At 38.6% G+C, this 19,094-nt stretch overlaps 1 protein-coding gene across 3 annotated transcripts in view; it reads left to right on the top strand.

Moving 5' to 3' along the window:
* LOC128605325 (signal-induced proliferation-associated 1-like protein 2) overlaps nt 1-19,094 on the top strand; it is a 204,165-nt gene that overhangs the window by 6,272 nt on the left and 178,799 nt on the right. The gene's annotated exons all lie outside the window — the stretch shown is intronic.

The following is a 19,094-nucleotide window of genomic DNA, read 5'->3' as shown; positions in this document are numbered from 1 at the left end:
GTGTTATCCCTGTGATGGACCGGCCATATGTCCAGGGTGTTTCCCTGCCTACGGCCAGAGACGCAGGGATATACTCCAGCATCACCGTGATCCTTCAGAGGACAAGCAGGGTGGAGAATGGTCGGATGGATTGATGCATGGAGTTCAAATCACAATCATGTGTAAAAATGATTGCAATATTATGTTTTGTGTCAAAATGATCACACTGTTTTCAGCCAGTCTGCACAGTTCAGTGTGCAATCGAAAGTAAAAATAATCGCAATATGCTTTGTGTCAAAATGATCGCTAGTACTAGGGGCTATCCTGGCCTGGGCATTCAGGGCTGTAGCCTCGAAGTTTTTTTTCTTTTTTTTTTTTTTTTTTTAGCCCTGAATAATTCTCCACTTGGAGCGGTTTGGCACTATGTAACTGCACATTCCTGAAAGAAGACAGCAGTGTTGTAATCTTGTACCTTCAGTGAACGGAGGCAACACCGATCAGACATAGTTTACAGGAAAATATGTGGAAATACTCAGGTCTTATTGGCTGACAGGTCTCAATTCTGCCAAATGCTAGCTCACACAGTCAGTTAGTGTGGGGGGGGGAATGGATATGGGCAACCATATGTCCTCTTTTTCCTGGACATGTCCTCTATTTTTGAACCTTAAAAAAAGTGTCCGGCCGGGATTTCTAAATTTGTGAAAATGTCCGGGATTACGTTTTAGTTTCATTATGCTGTGCTACTATTCTCACCGTTGTGTACGGCACCAAAAAGTTGCTCGACAATAGCAGCTAATGACCATGGCCATATAAAGTAATATTTTAAATTTCATGTTATCGCAATGCCTCAATGGCCATTCAAATGTGTAAATGATGGTAGAAGGTACACTCATGGCATATTTTATTTGATTATTTTGATGTTCAAAAGAATGTAGGAAAAAATGTAAAACATGGGGAGAGTGAAAACAATTTTATTTATATATATTTGCGATGCTGATGGTGTGTTCCAAATAGAGCTGAAACAACTAATCGATAATAATCGGTTATGAAAATCCTTGTCAACTAATCTCATTACTGATTAGTTGGTAAGACGCACAGTGGGAAAGCAAGACCTTGTGCTTGCAGGACAGTACTGCCAACATTTGAAAAGTTGCTAAGGTTTGTCCAAAAAGTTGCTAGACTTGTTGCTAGGCGTTTTTTTTTTTTTTCTTTCAAAACAAAAAAAGTCGCTGAAGGGGTCTGAAAATCCGTTAAATTGGCAGCACTGACAGCTGGATAAAAGGCAGGCTAAGCTCCGCCTCTCCCTGGCAAAAAGTAAATACAGAGGGAGAGGGAACGCAGGGTTTTTCCATTTATGCACATTCTATTTGAAAAGCAATAAAATGCCAGTACCCAAATTATGACCTGTCTGGTTTTTTTTTTTGTTTTTGTTTTTTTGTTTTTTTGTTTTTTTCTCTCTTGAAAACAATTTGCGGCCCCTTCCGATCTCTCGGAAAATGCATTAAAAAGTGATGCATAAATACTATTATATAATAGAAACTAATATATAAGTGTTTAGGCATTATTTTTTTTTTATGGATAAACAAAAAACACTGAAGTAAACTACAGTCCTAAATGAATAATATATATTCTGGTGTGTGTCTGTGTGTATTGGGTTCTTTTCAGTCTTATATAATTAGACAAACAGTTGTGTAAAGTTTTAATTTAAGTTTACATTTGTAACACTCAGTTTGTGGATTTTATTTTAAATAAACGAAAAAAAATGGTACTGAAAGTTTGCCCCCCCCATCCGATTAATTGATAATAATAATAATAAGAAGAGGAGGAAGAAGAAGAAATAACAATCGGCCAACTAATCGATTGTGAAAACAAAGAGGCATAATCTTTACATTGTGAGGATGTTATGCATCGATTGTAAATAATTTATACCAGTGCAAAGGTATATTATTTACACTAGAGATTGACCATCAGATTTTTAAAAATAACTGTTGCCGATTATTTGCATGTTTCTGTGCCCGATAACCGATATGCAGAACCAATATTTATTCATTGTTTTACTTCTGTTTTTGACACAACAACACCATTGAACTGAACAAAACGCTTTATTTACAGCAGTTTTGTCGATTTCACTTCTTCCTTCATACAAAACCAAAAAAACTCTTCTTTATACACCAATGAATAAAGGGGTCTGAAAGAATACAAAAAATAAAGTGCACTGTTACTTAACTGTCTTTTTATTTATTTATTTGTTTGTTTGTTTATTTATTTTCTATAAAAGCTTTGATGAGGTAGACAGATTACATGACTCTGTGAGTTTGTCTCTATTTATTAGTGCTAAGCTGCTTAAACTGCATATCAAGCAATTATGTAACCCATCTAATTTGTGCATTAATGGCTATGTTTTTAAAAAAAAGTTTATTAATTAAATCAAAGCAAGCATACTTTACCTATGCACACCATTGCTGACTCGCCTCTCCTCAGATTCAGTACTGTCTCAAAACGCCCACAAGATGGTGGATCCGATATTACAAAACCAATATCAGAGTATGGAGAAATGCTTAAATATCAGGAAAAATATCGGTAAAACTGATTATCGGTCGATCTCTATTTTTACAATGTTTTAACATCACTAATATTTCTGACATGATATCTTTTATTGATTTTATTTAATTTGTCAAGTTGACAATAGCAGTAATTGTGTCCCTTTGCGTTTGTAATGCAGCATCTGTTAGAACACAGCCACTGGTCGAGGTACGTGTCCCACCGTGGTAGGCAGTGGCCACAGGTTTTAATAATATGCACAGATTTTTAATTATGAATTATTTAATGCACAGACTCTACTAGGGCTGCACAATTAATTGAATATTGATCTTGACTACGATTTTGACTGCCCACGATTACATGAATATGATCGATTGCGATATTGATGTTTAAAGTTCGTCCTCCGCTCATAGAAAACTGTGCTGCATATCAAATCAAGCGCTTCCTAAACTTACAGCCAGTCACCTTAGAGTGATCCAGGGATGATGTCATTTGCATGCCAAAACCCGGAAACGAGTTAGCATTTTAACTTGCACGAGGGGAAGTCATGACACTGAAGTCATGACACTGACATGTTGCTAAATGGGACTACAGACGTTGTCGGGGACATTACACGTCATCACGCCGAACACAAAACCACTTTGCAGATAAACTGGTTCAGGTAAAAACAAAACATGGATGAAGATTCATCCACAGAGTAAATGGAAAATGTTTTAAATCAAGTTTGGAAAAGTTGTCGGAAGCTTGGTGATGGTGACGTTGAAGTTGAGCGACCGTGGTGTAGTTCGTTTATAGCATGCGGTTAGCTGTTTATTTATGGAGATTGTATTTAGGCTTCAAACTTTATAAAAGTTGTGTTCAATTATGAAAATTATTTTGATGGACAAAACATATTAGTGTTGTAAACTTTTGTTGATTACAGAGCTTATTTTTTGTAATAATCCAAAAGCCTTGGGTTTTTGTCGAGGGAACCAGTGTGATGCTAACTTCTGGGTTCCGGTACAAAATGACGTCGTCCCTGCCCCACACTATTGGTTGATTTGGCGGAGACTCTCCTCCTGTAAACACTGTTATTGCCTTTTCTGCATAGGTCTGAATTGTTTTTGGTTGCATATTGTTATATTTGATTGCATATTTTCATTCAGTTGATGGCATTTTTATTTTTACTTATTTGGGTACAATTTTATTTATATTTTGCTTCTACGAGATGATGCACTTTAAGGACCAGTCTAATTTCATGCAAAGATTTGTACATTAGTAGGAATGTAGCAAAACATGGAGGTGAAAGCAGTGGTCTATTTATTTAAATGTGAAAGTGCAATAAAAATATGTTGTACCTAAAATCAATGAATAATCGAGATCTCAATATCGATCAAAATAATCGTGTTTATCATTTTGGCCACAATCGTGCAGCCCTAGACTCTACTGAGTAATTTGACACCACAGTTTGGAAGATATGGCAAAAATCCTAGGAACAGTTTGCAAAAGATGGATTCTCATATTAATCAACTTATAGAAAATTTAATTGGGTAGGGCTATATGTTCCAAAAAACAATTTTTTTTTTTTGCATAAACACCTGTATCAGGAGTGAAAATATTTCCTTTCCACCTTATTTTACATGACTTATACTTTATAAATGGGGGAAAAAAAGAATAGCCCCTGCCCCCCCCCCCCCCCCCCCCCCCCAGTTGCCAATTTGACTGACAATGCAGCATTTTTTGTGGGTTGATCAAGGGACATATTATTCAGTTTCGTGATGAGTGCTTATTTTTAACCCCATCAAATGCCTTCTGCAATCTGATTCAATAGTTTTTTAATTTATTTATTTTTCTGTTTTTATTTTACGTAGGGATGCAACTAACGATTATTTTTTCGATTAATCAAATGGGGGAGGGACAAACTTTCAGTACCATTTTTTTCGTATATTTAAAATAAAATGCACAAACTGAGTGTTACAAATATAAAATTCAGACTAAAACGTTACACAACTGTTTGTCCAATTATATAAGACTGAAAAGAACCCAAATACATACAGACACACACCAGAATATATATTATTCATTTAGGACTGTAGTTTAATTCAGTGCTTTTTGTGCATCCATAAAAATAATGCACAAATACTTATATATTTACACACACACACATATATAATAATAATATAAAATGTGCCCTGCGATAGACTGGCACCCCGCCTTGTGCCCGATGCTCCCTGTGATCGGCTCCAGGTTCCCCGTGACCCTGAAAAGGAGTTAGCGGCAGAAGATGGATGGATATATACACAGTATCTCACAAAAGTGAGTACACCTCTCACATTTTTGTAAATAGTTCATTATATCTTTTAATGTGACAACACTGAAGAAATGACACTTTGCTACAATGTAAAATGGTGAGTGTACAGCTTCTATAACAGTGTAATTTTGCTGTCCCCTCAAAATAACTCGACACACAACCATTAATGTCTAAACTGCTGGCAACAAAAGTGAGTACACCCTTAAGTGAAAATGTCCAAATTGGGCCCAGTTACCCATTTTCCCTCCCCGGTGTCATGTGACTTGTTAGTGTTACAAGGTCTCAGGTGTGAATGGGGAGCAGGTGTGTTAAATTTGGTGTCATCGCTCTCACACTCCCTCATACTGGTCACTGGAAGTTCAACATGGCACCTCATGGCAAAGAACTCTCTGAGGATCTGAAAAAAAGAATTGTTGCTCTACATAAAGATGGCCTAGGCTATAAGAAGATTGCCAAGACCCTGACACTGAGCTGCAGCACGGTGGCCAAGACCATACAGCGGTTTAACAGGACAGGTTCCACTCAGAACAGGCCTCGCCATGGTCGACTAAAGAAGTTGAGTGCATGTGCTCAGCGTCATATCCAGAGGTTGCCTTTTGGAAATAGACGTATGAGTGCTGCCAGCATTGCTGCAGTGGTTGAAGGGGTGGGGGGTCAGCCTGTCAGTGCTCAGACCATACGCCGCACACTGCATCACATTGGTCTGCATGGCTGTCATCCCAGAAGGAAGCATCTTCTAAAGATGATACACAAGAAAGCCTGTAAACAGTTTGCTGAAGACAAGTAGACTAAGGACATGGATTACTGGAAGCATGTCCTGTTGTCTTATGAGACCAATATAAACTTATTTGGTTCAGATGTTGTCAAGTGTGTGTGCGGCAACCAGGTGAGGAGTAAAAAGAAAAGTGTGTCTTGCCAACAGTCAAGCATGGTGGTGGGAGTGTCATGGTCTGGGGCTGCATGAGTGCTGCCAGCACTGGGGAGCTACAGTTCATTGAGGGAACCATTAATGCCAACATGTACTGTGACATACTCTTTGGAGACTGGGCCGCAGGGCAATATTCCACCATGATAACGACCCCAAACACACCTCCAAGACGACCACTGCCTTGCTAAAGAAGCTGAGGGTGAAGATGATGGACTGGCCAAGCATGTCTCCAGACCTAAACCCTATTGAGCATCTGTGGGGCATCCTCAAACGGAAGGTGGAGGGGCACAAGGTCTCTAACATTCACCAGCTCCGTGATGTCGTCATGGAGGAGTGGAAGAGGACTCCAGTGGCAACCTGTGAAGCTCTGGCGAACTCCATGCCCAAGAGGGTTAAGGCAGTGCTGGAAAATAATGGTGGCCACACAAAATATTGACACTTGTCCAATTTGGACATTTTCAATTAGGGGTGTACTCACTTTTGTTTCCAGCGGTTTAGACATTAATGGCTGTGTGTTGAGTTATTTTGAGGGGACAGCAAATTTACACTGTTACACAAGTTGTACATTCACTACTTTACATTGTAGCAAAGTGTCATTTCTTCAGTGTTGTCACATGAAAAGATATAATCAAATATTTACAAAAATGTGAGGGGTGTACTCACTTTTGTTAAATACTATGTGTGTGTGTGTGTGTGTGTGTATGTATGTGTGTGTATATATATATATATATATATATATATATATATATATATATATATAATGTAGTATTTATGCATTACTTTTTATGGATGCACAAAAGCACTGAATTAAACTACAATCCTAAATTAATAACAAAAACTACCTTTTACTGCCCCTTATGGTTTTTATTACTTACTGCTTTTAGGCATATTGTTTTACTTTTGATCATAGTGTTTTAATTGGACATTACAGATCTTACTTGTGGGCTCCCACTGTGCATCGTCGCGTCTGCACCACGCTTGAGGAGCAACGTGGCCTCATTACTAACACATCACTGCCGTTATAATAAACGACAGAAGATACACTGCAAGCGCTCAAATACAGCATATAATGACAATAAACTTAAATTAAACTAAACCTTTTAACTTGAACCAGTTTCCCCTGCCCCTTACACACAGTGGATCATTTTGGATATAAACATGAAGTTTGTGCTTGTGCATAAATATTTGATCTCCGCGGTGTATAATATAAAATGCCCCCCTGCCTTAGAGGACTTTCTTCCTCAGTCACTTGACGATTTCGGCTCCGTCTAATGGTGACTGAAGTAATGTTGGGAATAAAAGGTAACGTTGACAGAAACAGTAAACTGAAGACAGCCATTGTCTGTGACTCTGGGTGCCTGCTAATGCTAGCGTGTGTATGACGTCATGCGCCATCGACTAGGAAGCGGATTATACTTCCGGTTAGTGTTCCATTTGAGACGATATTACCTTTCTAAAATTCACACACTGGATGGTAGAGTGCATAGTGTAAGTGTATAGTACTTCATTTTGGGACACAACTTTAGTATTTACTCTCCAAAGCGTGTTTTGGGAAGAGAAGTAACGTAATGAGTAAACGTGCTCTGGTCTGTGGCTGCGTGCAGACTAACTAAACAATAGTGAGATTCCATCCATCCATCCATCCATCTTCTATACCACTTATCCTTTTCAGGGTCACAGGGAAACTGGAGCCTATCCCAGGGTGCATCGGGCACAAGGCAGGGTACACCCTGCACAGGGTGCCAATCAATCGCAGGGCACACACACACACACATTCATACACTACGGACACTTTGGACATCAGCCTACCATGCATGTCTTTGGACTGGGGGAGGAAACCGGAGTAACCGGAGGAAACCCTTGCAGCACCGGGAGAACATGCAAACTCCGCGCACACACAGGGCCACGGAACCCCCGACCCTGGAGGTGTGAGGCGAACGTGCTAACCACTAAACCACCATAGTGAGATTCATTGTCAACAATTAGTTGTTGCAGCTCTGATTTTAAGCGACCAGTTTGTCATTAAGAATACCCTTATCAGTTAGGATAAAGATGCAGAGTATCGCAAATTTAGTGAAGATTAGACAAAAATTCTTGGACTAGTTCCTAAATGTAGGCTTTTCAAATTAGCAAAAACAAAACTAAGCGGGCAGAGCTAAGCTGCCCAAATTGCAATATGGCCTAAAACATAAAATGGTTTGCTATGCTGCACTATAGTGCCAGAATGCACATCCTTCCAAACCTTTTTTCCTTTGATTCCTACCGAAACCTGAATTTGATGGCAAAGCTGCCAAACAGAATGTAAGGCATATCTCAGAAACTGTGACATATTTTGAACAATCTTTGTTGATAACTAAAGGACCTCATCCTAAGAGAACAAGAAATTTTGTATAAATTTACCTCTATCTGCTGCTGTAATTTGCAAATTTTAAAATTGCTCATACCTTTTGAACAACTCAACATCAAATCAAGATTCTTGTTTTTATTGATTCCCTTGAAGGTTCTGAATGTTGGTGATCTAAGGAATTTGAGATTTCTCAAACAAGAAGCCATCTTGAATTTTAACAAAAACTGCTCAGAATTTTTAAAATATGCTTTTTGATATGATTGGTGGTTCATCCAAAACACTAAAATGAATTTGACATTGAAGTCCCCAAACAGGAAGCGTAAAAGGGTTCTGGAAGAACTAACCAGCAAATATAATACTGACACCTTGTTGCATCTAATGCACCTATCTGTACCCCTTTATCTGAGTTACAATTTAGATTATCTTGGTGCAACAGCCTAAGATTTCACTAAAGCCAGATTCGAGGATGAGATGGACAACACAATCTGAGTCTACGGCTACTGGAAACATACAGATCAGAGGTGGGGGAAGGGGATCATGAGACGGTACGGTCAGAAGTATCTCCTGATAAAAAGTGCATACCTACTCTGAGCCTCCTGCTAGCAAAGGTGAAGCCTCCTGTTACAACAAGGGAGTAACGGATCTGGGGGACAGTACCATGGCAGAAAATGATGACCCTCTGGCATAGTATTGGACAAACGAGAGCTGCTTTCCCATGATGGCCAATATTGCAAATAAATATCTTTTGTATATGTGCACTAGCACATTATCTGAGCATGTTTCCAGCATGACGGGTAATGTCAATGCCACAAAAAAGCTTGCTGAAACCTGGGAAAGCAAATATGCTTGACTTTATAAGTAGAAATTTGTAGTCTAAATATGGTTTCAGTTTTATAGGTTTAATTAAACTCATTCTCTTTTTGCTAAAATAATAGACAAATAATAAGAAAAAGCTTAGCCTGTTATTGTAGCTTGTTATAGGCAATGTTAAAATTAGTCTTAAAATAAATGTTATAAATTTTTGTGATTCAGTTCTCCTCAATAAAATAAACCAAAACCTCTGCAAAAGCATTTCACTTTATGCCTGTTTATGTGAATAATAAAAGAGCATGTGCTGAATTGAGAGTAGACAGGAGCTAAATGATAAATAAAATGATTATTATAATTATTATCAAACAAATTAATAGTCAGTTCTTATACGCATTGTAATTAATTTTGTTGATGTAACTTGAATTTCAAAATCATTGAACCACTTGTTCATGTTTTGCAAGAGAATATGGTCCTTGTATGAACAAGGTAAGTGGAGTTGCTTTGGAGAAAGGTGTTTTGTTTTCCTGCTTAGGAGTCAGACAATCCAGGCAATTAAGTGTTGTATAGGGATACAAAAACCTCTAAAGTAAACGCATATTACAATATACAAAACAATAAAAAAAAATTTTACGATCTTTAACCTGCAGACAAACTTCTGTCAGACATTTTAAATTGTCCAATTTCATTGCCAACACAATATTTGGATGCTATGAGTGATCCCCAATATTATCATCAATTGGCCCAATCCTACTTGTTACTGTTATTTAGATGTTATTCCCTTATTGTGCTGGCTTTGTGCCAATCCCCACAAGCTGCATAATCTGGCTGTGTTGTTTGCCTATTTTGGCAATTAGGTTGGGGAAAATGGAAATGAAGGTTTATCAAATTTGAATACCCTCAGCTTTATTATTGTTGAAGGAAAATGTATCAAGATAAAAATATCTTGAATTCTATCACCCAGAACTACTTCCAACTTTGTGGCAACAGTTTGGTACAGGCCCACATATGGGTGTAATGGTCAGGTGTCCACATGCTTTTTGATATACAGTCCCCTCCAAAACTCTTGGAACAGCATGTTCAGCAATTATTTGTTTGTTATACACCAAAGACATTTAGGTTTGAGGTCAAAAGATGGATATGAGATGAATGAGCAAAAGTATAGGAACAGATAAGACAAAGTAAATTAAAGTAATTAACACTTAATATTTGGTTGCATATACTTGCTTACCATAACTGCATCAAGCCTGTGACTCCTTGACATCACCACATTGTTGGTTTCCTCTTGTGTGATTCAGGCTTTTACCACAGCCTCTTTCAGTTGTTTTTTTTGTTTCGGAGGGTTTCTCCCTTCAGTCTCCTCCCCAGAAGGTGTGCATGCCCAATAGGGTTAAGGTCTGGTGATTGGCTTGGCCAGTCTAAAACCTTCCACTTTTCTTCCCTGATAAAGTCCTTGGTTGAGCTTTAGATCATTGTCTTGCTGCATGATAAAGTTCCTCCCAGTTAATTTGGATGCGTTTCTCTGTAAATTGGCAGACAAAATGTTCTTGTAAACTTCTGAATTCATTCTGCTGCTACCGTGATGAGTTACATCATCAATAAGGATTAGTGAGCCTGTTCCAGAAACAGCCATGCAAGCCCACGCCATGGTCCTACCTCCATGTTTCACAAATGAGCTTGTATGGATCATGTGGTTTTGGATCATGAGCAGACCTTTTTTTTTTCCAGCACCTTGGTAGAGGTTGATCTTGGTTCCAGAACTTTTATGGCTCATCTCTCTATTTCTCACAAATTCCAATCCAGCTTTCCAATTTTTACTGCTGATGAGTGGTTTGTATCTTGTGGTACGGCCTCTATATTTCTGCTCTCAAAGTCTTCTTTGAACGGGGGATTGTGCCACCTTCACACCTGGTCTGTGTAGGTTATTGGTGATATCACTGACTTGTTTTTGGGTTTTACTTCACAGCTCTAACAATGTTAATGTTATCAGCTGTTTTCCTTGGCTGACCCATTCAGTGTCTGTCGCTCAGTACACCAGTGGTTTCTTTCTTTTTCAGGACATTCCAAATTTTTCAGCACATTCTGGCTTTGCCAAATGTTTGTGCAATGCCTCTGGTTGATTTTCTCCCTTTTCTCAGTTTCAAAATGGCTTGCTTTTCTCCCATAGACAGCTGTCTGATCTTCATGTACATGTGCATATCAAAAAAATATAATATTGTGGAAAAGTTCATTTTTTCCATAATTTTATTCAAAAAGTGGGACTTAAATATATTCTAGATTCATTACACATAAAGTGAAATATTTCAAGCCTTTTTTGGTTTTAATCTTGATGGTTACAGCTCATGGAAATCAAAAATCCAGTATCAACCATCTGTGCCCCTGGCCTATGGACCACCTTAAATTTGTACGGCTGAAGAGCCAAATACCAACGAGTAATCCGCACATTGGCATCTTTCCTGCAGTAGGGCCACTAAAGCGGACCATGATTGGAACAGAGGGTAATTGATTGGTAGAGGGGTGCCCCAGTAGGTAGTATCAGAGGTTGAGGACTGCACACATGACCACTCCACCACCTGGGACAAAATGGCCCCCAGCCGCCTGTCCAACAAGTCAGTCTGCAGAATAAAAAGGGGAGAAAAGTCAGGAGATTGCAAGAATGGGCCCGCTCACATGTCACCATCCGCTAGACCTGGTCTGGCACTCCCTTTTTAGTGAGGTCAGTTAAAAAAAAAAATAATTCGGCACAAACCTCCGATAATAGCCAGCCAGCTCCAGGAACTGCCCCACCCTAATACCCCTTGGTTAAATCCAGTGTCAAACGAGCTGTTTATCAATGCAAGGCATTGGGTATGCGTCTAATGTAGACATCATGTTGATTTCCACACAAGTCCACACAGAACCGGACCGACCCATCTCCCTTGGGCACCAAAATCACAGGGCTGCTCCAGTCACTGTGGGACTCCTTTATTACTCCCATGTTGTGCATAGCCTTGAGCTCATCTCAAACCACTTTTTTGTGTGTTCAGGTAACCAGTATGGGTGGCTGCGGGCAACCACACCTGGAGTAGTCTTGATGTGGTGCTCTATGTGGTCTGTGCGATGTCACGATACCCAGAATTTAGTACCGATACCACCAAAAGTACACAATACTCGATACCATGGTGTGGTTTAAAAAGAAAAAAAAAATTTTTTGAAATAAAATTAAAAACTCCTGGAGGACATCCTTCTCTGGCTGATGCTGGCAGAGAGGCGGGGGTATTTTAGTTATCAAACACTGTCTGACAATGACTAATAAGTGCAAATGTGCACTTCTAAACGCACGCGCACACACACACACACACACACACACACCCACCCCTTATACTCTGAATGCAAGCATTAGTTTAAATTCACTGATATGGTGGCAGGCCAAAAAGATTTATTAAAACCATTAACATTTCAATAATTATTAGTAACATTAGGCTACATTTTGCTGACAGGACACAGGCTGAATGGCGATGCATGGTGGCCTATTCGGAGGTAGTTTATAACATTGCAATGCGTTAGCTTCGTTAACAAATAACTGGCTATCGCAAACATTACATGGAGCATTACGTTAGCTGGTTTCACGGCCACAATGCCAGCTGCCTCAAACAAACATAATATAGGACCGTCTTTCAGGTGCTTCACCAAATTCCAGGCGTTTCCTCGCTTTGTTTGAAATGAACGATAGCATCGGTTGCACACCGGCAACTGCTAAAGTTGTTAAGCTAAGCTAATCTTCTGTAGTTTTTCCTGTGTGCTTGTAGGCGTTCTTCTTCTTCTTCACCACTTGTGGACCGACTAAAACACTTGCGCGTATTTGCTGCCCCCTTCAGTTCTGGAAGAATTGCAACCTCGGTTCATTCATTAGAATTGGTACCATTGGTACTGCAGAAAAACAACTACTGTCACGTTTTAACAATGCTGGTACTGAAGTATTGGTTCTCGTGACATCCCTATGTGCGGTTAGGTAAAGTGAAAACTCATTGGAAAATTCTCCTTGCAACCTGTGCTCCCTGGGACAGTGAGAGTCTCCACAAGCAACCAGGGTGAATTGAGCCACACTTTTTAGACTTGCCTCTGGTTCTAGCTCCTCCTTCTCAGGAACCACAGTCAACAGAGTGACAGGAACTGCCTCTCTCCACAGTTTCAGGAGATCGATGTTGTACATTTGACATGCATTGCCTCTATCCATTCACTTGACGTAGTGGAATTCTCGGACTCATGTGAATTCAAAGGGTCCAAATTCTCAAGTAGTTTTGATTTCAATGTGGGTATGTGACATGGGATAATGATTACCGCAAGGAACAAGAGTTCCCTATGGCTTCTCTGTACCAATAATTGGGTTGTTTCTTCCATTCTTCCCCAAGCCCCCCCCCCCCCCCAAGTTCAGACATCTTTACCCACAGTAATCTACACCAATTCTCCCCTGTTCATCTCCCAACCATTCACCCTTCCTCATCCCACAACCTTCTTCAGAGGACTCTCAATTACCCCCCACCCCTCACCCAACAGCCATCCTCAAGGGATTCACAACTCCAATCACCACTCCCCTTAATGTGGCCAAGACCAAGGAGATGGTGATGGACTACAGGAAGAAAAGGACAACAACTAGCCCCATTACGATCATGGGTTGAGCAGATTGACACAAACAGATACCTTGGTGTCCTTCTCGGCAACAAGCTGGAATGGAAGGTCAAGTCAGAGGCTGTGTACAGGAAAGGGATGAGCAGACACTACTTTCTGAGGAAGCTCAGGTCTCTCATTATTTGCATCAAGATGTTTGAGATCTTCTATGAGGGAGGTGGCATCAGAGCTGGAGATGCAAAAAAACAGCAACCCCTGAACAAACTGATCAAGAAGTCTGGCTCGGTCTTGGGCTGCTCTCTGGATGCTTTTGAGGTGGTGGTGGAAAAGAGGACACTCAATAAACTCAGCTATTCTGGACAATAAACAGAATTCCCTCCATTACCTCCTGGTTAAACAGCAGAGCTCCTTTATTAGAAAACTCATTCAACTTCACTGTAGAAACGAGCAGTACAGGAGGACATTTGTACCAACGGTGATCACACCATACAACAGCTCATCACTGTGCTTTGACACTTTTCACTGAATCAATCTTAGGATAAGCTCATTGGACAATAGTTGAACTTCACCATCATCCAGTATTAATATCCATATGCACCGCCACTTTGCTTCTATTATTTTTTTTCCTTTTCATTATTTTATCATATTCACTTATACAGTACTGTTTCCCTGTTCATCAGAGCTTAATTTGTAAAATGTATCAGACCTGCGTTCTGAACCTTTTTATGTGGCTGCAGCACCTCTGCAGCTGGAAGTTTAAAGTCTCAAACAATAGGTGAATTTACCTCTGGGATGAAAAAAATGATCTATCAATCTATCTGCCTGTGTGATTTAATTTTTATTTATTTATTATTATTTTTATTTTTTTTGCATTAGTGTATTTTTGTTAATTTAAAGTCTAGTGGTACCTTTATAGGCATACAACTATGAATAATATGTACACACCCTAAACATTATTTGAATTACACTTTAAGATTATAATAGTAAACAGATGTCTAGCCAGAACAAAATTGTATGGTACCAATAAAACAATAAAATATTAATGAATAATCTCAGTGTTTACATTCACTACAAAGATTTCAGTCAGTAAAATAATCAAAAATAGCTGTTGAACTGCTTGACCTAAAATCACAATGCCATTGTCGTGATTTCTTGGAGACTGCCTCTTTTAGTTCATTTTTAAAATATGCAATATAATATGACATTTATGGTGAGGAAAAAAAAAAACCTGAGGTCAAATCTCTGCAGTGTTTTATTGTATTGATACAAAATTTGAAAGCTATTTTGAGGACTATGTCCTGACGGAGCAAAAACATTGGTGTAATTTGACCCTAAGGTGGTCCTGTTTAGTGCTTGACCCATCAGTAGCCCCTTGTAGCTATATTTATATATGTATTTGGTAATTTAAATGTAATTTATGTCTGCTCTTTTGTATAGATGAACCAAGTTGGTTAACTATATTATGTTATGAACCAAGTTAGTATAAACGCACTGTTGGAAGATAAGGAATTTAATGAGCATTATATCATCCACTCTGACATCATAGCATTTTAAATGTATATCTTACTTAATAATACATGTGTGTAGATTTATAGCTAATGTGACCAGCAACATTCCATAAATGATGAAGTGGCTACTAATGTAAAACTCACACTGTGGTGTCTGGCAAACATGCATTAGAATACACTTGCTGAACAGTGGAATGGTATTAGCTTAGGCTAGAAGGAAATATGTTAGATTGAGTGAAGTTCCTGGACTTAAAATTGATAGTCAGCGTTGAAGGAATAGTAAGCATGAATCAAAATCTACTAAATGGGCAAAATGACCCCTGGAAAAGGCCTAACTGATTTTAGCATTCGCCTTCTACTAGGGCTGGACGATATGACCTAAAATCAAAATCTCGATTAATTGAACGTTTTACCTTGATTACGATTAATGAATGATTATTTATTTGTTTATTTATTTATTTACTTTGGGTTTTTTTTGCCCTCATAGTTTACTGACCAAGGTTTGTACTGTAAATATGCTCATCTATTAAAGGTGGGATATTTTTTTCTAATGAAAGCGTGCATTTCTTATCTTTGTGATTTTTTAAATAATTATGTACTAACAGTGTATCTTCTGGTGAGAGTTTTAACGAGGTGTTTAAACCACTGCGCTCCACTGTAGCTATGGGAGCCATATCTTTCGCAATGTAGTAACAAATTGGCATCTTTCCATCTTCTTGAATCCTTTTCATATTGTGTAACATTTTTTAAATGCTTGTGCTATCGACACCTGCTTTGTGGTGGCACTTGTTGCTGGGCGCTTGTCAATCTCTCTTTTTTTGAGCCATGTACTGTTCATATTCGGCAACGTGATTGTGCTGCGGGTGTTGAAACAGGTTGCTGTTATTACCTTTGGTCGCTGAAACGGTTTTTCTGCAATGTTTACATTTGACGTCATTTTGTTCGGTGTCTTCTTTACTGAAGCCAAAATGCGTCCAAATGACGGACACTGCATTTTTCTTTGGTACAAGCTGTTCCTGTTGCTCAGTTGACTCGGTGTTAGAGTCCGCATCCATTTTGCTGCCATGCTGATGACTGGACGGGGCGGAGTCACATGACTACACACAAGGCAGTATGTTTTTAAGGGGAAAGTAGTGACAGGATTAAAAAAACGAAATAACCAATAAGGGGAAATTACGTCGGTTAGAGGTTCTGAATTTCGTTTTCGATTACTTTTCGATTAACCGTCCCGCCCCACCTTCTACTATGTCGATAATGTGATAGCACTGTATGGTGTATTATAGAATATTCTTGAGAAAGTAAAGAAGGAGAAAATACTTTTTTGTTATTGATGGTAGTTTCCCAAGCTTCTGAGCTCTATGCTGAGCCATTCTCTTCAAAATGGCATCTATACCTTTTAAATCATTTAAAACCCTTAAGCCTTGCATAGCATTTTATAATAAAAAAATAGCTTTAACACAGTGCTGTGAAAAAGTATTTGATTATCTGATTTCCTCTGTTTTTGTGTATATCTCATAGTAAATCGTTTGAGAAAATACAGTTTATTAATTTTTTTACTGAAGCAAAAAAAGTTATCCAACACCTACCGTATATCACCAATAACTACAACCAAACAGTAGAAATAACTGCAACCAAACACTTCCGAAAAACTGGAGATCAGTCTTTCACTTACTTCTAGGACTAGGCAGGGCTCGATAGTGTGACCATTTCACTCGCAGTTGTGACTGAAAAGTACTTTGTGCGACTGTGAAAAAATATATATTCGCACCGGTGCGAGTGACCTGTTCGGAGTTGTATAATACAATCAGAATAAAAACTACAACTCCATAATGCATCTACACCGTGCAACGGTTACTTTCACGCTGCTTTTCATCACCTCAATCAACTGAACAAGTGTGTAAGTACTGCAAAGAAGCCATTATGATGACAAGAGTAACACTGAACATCATCTGTTTCTCTCAACTTGCTGATCTCATAAACCGGCATCTTTTATTGATCCCGCAAAATGACATGAACCTGTGACTGTGACATGCTTGTGTAGACACAGCGGCATTGGGCGCGAATAAATTAATAGTAATGCTAACGCTACAAAGTGGGTGTAATTCAAACTTCTTTATTAAATTATTCCTCACCAATCATAATCAAGAGTAGCAACTGTTCAGCCTCCAAACATACAGTACGCTGGCGCTCTCCCTTCACCAACTCTAATAGACAGCGCATTCACTTCATTTAAGCTCACGGTTGCCAGATTTCACTAGAAAAGTCAACTCCAGTTTTCATGTTTTGATTTAAGCCCCCCAAAAACGCAGTATTATCAGCAGTCATGGCAACACTGTACTGGGGGAACCCATCTAAAAGGAGCAACAAACAAGCAAAAAATAAACAAACAAAAGAGATAAACAAACAAAAATAACTAATAAAATGTAAAGACAGAAAATGTGCTTAGTTGTAAATAAATAATTGAATATAAAAAATAGATATAATAATAACTTCATAAAATATAAATAAAATGAGAAATGAAATGATGTTTAATTACTATGGGTTGCATTTAATATCAATTTAACATTTAAGCTTTGTAGGCTATTTCCTTAGAAGGCTATTAGCCTTCTTTTTCCTAATATGGATCATGCTTGTGTTAGTCTACTTTTAATTAGGACTCTTTATTGTTTAAGATATTTAAAAATAAATATTTCATGCTTGTTTATTTATCAATTAACCAAAAGTATTTCTCATTACTGTTATTTTAATTCAATTAACAGTGACCAGGAGCAGAGAGCTTATATTTAACTGTTTGACAGACCTCCTGATTAAAGCTTAAACAAAAAAAAGATTGGTATCTGGATCGGTATCAGTCGTAAAAATCTTGATCAGTGCATCCCTAACAAACACCATTACACTAAAGCGCTTTGCATCTGGCGGATAAATTATCTGACCCAATCACATCCTATATGAAATTATTCAGATATATACACAATATACACAGAGCGGTTCGAGCTCCAGCCCAGAACCATGACAGCGGGAAATGGCTAATAGTGTAGCTTTAAATATATTTAGGAGGAACGGACTTCAAATACTGAACACTGAGGTTTATTGTATTTGTTTACAAGGTGGAACAGGTTAACAGTTGTTTTTTTTCGCATACAACCTGTAAAATTAACTGAAAATATTAAATTTAGTTTATCAGAAGGTAAATTAATTTGTCATGGCTCACATTATGTTCCTAAATTCTGTCATAATTGACAAGCTCAAGTTTTCTCATGCCTACTTGTGTGTTATATTGTGGCACGTTAACGTTACCATCTCTTAAAATAAATAAATACATAAATAAATCAACCGTGGTCCTAAATTTTTGACTGTGCTCCTAGATTTTTATAATTAGTAGCACAATTGCACCTAAAAGTAATTGTTACTGTAGAGCCCATAGGAGTCTTACTGTTATGCTTTGGATCATTGTCCTGCTACATGATCCAGTTGCGCTTGAGTTTTAACTTACAGACTGAAGAACGGGCATTTTCCTTTAGGATTTTCTGGTAGAGGTCAGAATTCATGTTTCCCTCAAATATTGCAAGTTGCCTGGGCCCTGAAGCATCAAAGCATCCCCACACCATCACACTTCCTCCACCATGCTTGACTGTAGGTATGATGTTCTTTTTGTGGAATTCTTTTTGTTTACACCAGATGTAACCTGCTCCGTCTTCCAAACAGTTCCACTTTCGACTCCTCAAACCACAGGACATTCTCCCAAAAGTTTGAGGATCATCAAGGTGTGTTTTGGCAAAATTCAGATGAGCCTTAATATTCTTCTGGGTTAGCAGTGGTTTTTTGCCTCGCTACACTTCCATGGATGCCATTTTTGCCCAGTGTATTTCTGATTGTGGAGTCATGAACAGTGATCTTTATTGATGCAAGAGAGGCCTGTAGGTCCTTTTGATGTTGTCCTTGGCTCTTTTGTGACTTGCTGGATGAGTAGTTGTTGTGCTCCTGGAGGAATTTTAGAAGGTTGGCCACTTCTGGGAAGGTTCACTAATGTGGCTATAATAAAATAATGGTTATCACTGTGGTCCTTTTGGAGTCCCAGAGCCTTTG

Source organism: Ictalurus furcatus, chromosome 3 (genome assembly GCF_023375685.1).
Source record: "Ictalurus furcatus strain D&B chromosome 3, Billie_1.0, whole genome shotgun sequence".
Classification (NCBI taxonomy): Eukaryota; Metazoa; Chordata; class Actinopteri; order Siluriformes; family Ictaluridae; genus Ictalurus; species Ictalurus furcatus.
The sequence above is the reverse complement of the archived record's forward strand: the minus strand, read 5'-3'. Positions and strand labels throughout refer to the sequence as shown.